A 2555-nucleotide genomic window follows, 5' to 3' on the forward strand; every position below is an offset into this window, starting at 1 on the left:
AAACAATGAAAAAGATTGGGAAAATGAAACGAACCACAAACTGAAAAGGGATTGAAGAGGGTGAAGACAAGAGCAGAGCACCTCTTGCCAATAAGAAGGCAAAAAGGATAAAGATCTCACTGCACTCTTTCGCTGAGGGGTTGGTTTGTATTTATAGAGGGAAAGATGCCCATGCCATGACCTCATGTATGGGGTTATTTCAGGGCCCTGGCTGAAAGAATCTTGATGGGTCGCGAATTCAAAAATACCACAATTTCAAACTTTAGTGATGAAAGTTTCAAAGTTATACTTTTATATTTCAGGGTAAATTGTATATAATCTTCTTGCTTATAATCTCTGGACTTTCTGTTAGTAATCATCACCTCATGAGAACAAGTTACTCTCAAATGTCAAACGCAGATATTGTAAGTGACAAGTGATATTAATAATGGAGGAATCATAAGCACAACTGAGAGTATAGGTAACAACTATGGTATGTAATTCATAATTTATTCTAATTTGTCCTATTTCGTGACAAAACTTGATTATTTTTACATCTACAAGTTCTTTTTTAAATGTAAGTTTGATAAAATCTGAGTATGCTTTTTTCCTTCAAAAACTTCTTATGTTATATCAATCAACATTTGTAGGCGTCTAAAAATGCCTATAGGTATCCACACACAGCTCGAGACAGAGAGAAGACGACGGACATTGTTATCCGAGTCTAAGAGGATTATCTGACGCCGACAAGCGCCTGAAGCAAAACGGCGAATCAAGTGACCTGCGCGCTTGACAGTCAGCTCGCGCGCGCCAATCAGCTCGCATGCGTCAATCAACACGCACGCGTCAATCAACTCAAAGCATATAAATCAACGAAGCGAACCAAACACGCGAAAGGACAAGTCTCAAAGAAAGAGAACGGAAAAGAAGAAAAAAATCAACAAACCTGCGCGAGCCATGACAGAACAAACTGACCTGCGCGAGCGCGGGACGGAACAAACCGACCCGCGCGAGCGCGGGTCAAAGGCCTCCATTTTTCAGGGGCGATTGATTATCAAGACGAGGAGGTGCTGCCGGATTGTGGAGTCAAAGGAGCACGAATTTCAGCGAGGGTTGACAGATCTTGGCGAGTTCTTCGGCATAAAGAAGGAGAGTTCGAGAGATCCGACGCCCGTTCCCGTCCGTCCCTTGAGATTAGGCTTGGTCTTAATCTCGAGAAGAGCCTTGATTTCGCTTGGTCGATTTCAGCGCTTCAAATCAAATACTTCCTCGGCGAAGGCGAAGCTCTGCCAAATTTTTCATCAACCGGATCCAGATCTAAGGCGGTCCACGGATAAACCCCGGCACAGGCAAAGATCCCACGCAAAGCAGCGGGTGATAAACGTCCTCTGCGTTTGTTTTGACGAGAGTTGTAAACTTTTGTTTTCATTGTGTAAAAGTCTTATAAAAAGACAATCTTTTTTTGTTTTCATTGTAACGATTGAAGTTGTAATGAATACCGCAATGAATACATTAATTTTCGACGCAAACAAACTGGCGACCACAGTGGGAGCCAACAGCTTCGCTGCCGGAGCTGTCGTGTCGCAACCTCGGATCTGCATCCCGGTTGAAGAAGTGGTCGAATACGAGTTTGACCAACTGAAGTTCGAGGAATATCTGTCGTCCTCCTCCTCCAGATCCTCCGCCTCTCGCAAGCGAAGGAAGATCAACGCCCCCGTTGTTGCGGTAGCTGAACCTTACAACGCCCTTCCGGCCTCCAATAAGTCCGGATCTGCAGATCTGAACTCCTCCTCAATCAAGGAGTTGAGTACAGAAGGCGCGCCTATTTTATCAAAGAGAACTCGTCAAAGGCAGCGCCAACGCTGTGCGCGCCAACTCGCTAGAGCCTTGGAGTCAATTGACGGGATTCGTTACGAGGCGGATCTGAAAATTAGGCAACGCCAAGCACCCCAACAGCGGACAGATGTCCTCCCCTCCAAACCAATAGCAAATGAATGGATCCAAATCAAAAGAATCCGTTCAACTCTGGAGGAGCGAATTCAAAAGCGTCGCGCGCTTGCGCGCACGCGAATTCTTGTGCAAAAAGCACAAAAGATGCAGAAGAAGGACATAGCTAAGAAACAACCAAGACTGCATCAAACTTGGAGGCCAAAATCCAAAACGGCGGCCGAAAAGATCGAGAATCGCGGGTCACTTGAATCCGACCCGCCGGCGCGCGGGTCACTGTAGGTCACTTCAATCCGACCCGCCAATTTGCAGGTCACTTCAATCCGACCCGCCAAAATGCAGGTCACTCCAATCCGACCCGTTAATTTGCGGGTCACTTCAATCCGACCCGCCAAAACGTAGGTCACTCCAATCCGACCCGCCAAAACGCAGGTCACTCCAATCCGACCCGCCAATTTGCAGGTCACTCCAATCCGACCCTCCAATTTACAGGTCACTTGGAACCAACCTTCCAAATCGCAGGTCACTTGGATCCGACCTTCCACTTTACAGGTCGCTTGGATCCGACCTTTCAAATCGCAGGTCACTTGGATCCGACCCTCCACTTCGCGGGTCACTTGAATCCGACC

The sequence above is a fragment of the Asparagus officinalis genome, chromosome 4, assembly GCF_001876935.1.
Source record: "Asparagus officinalis chromosome 4, Aspof.V1, whole genome shotgun sequence".
Classification (NCBI taxonomy): domain Eukaryota; kingdom Viridiplantae; phylum Streptophyta; class Magnoliopsida; order Asparagales; family Asparagaceae; genus Asparagus; species Asparagus officinalis.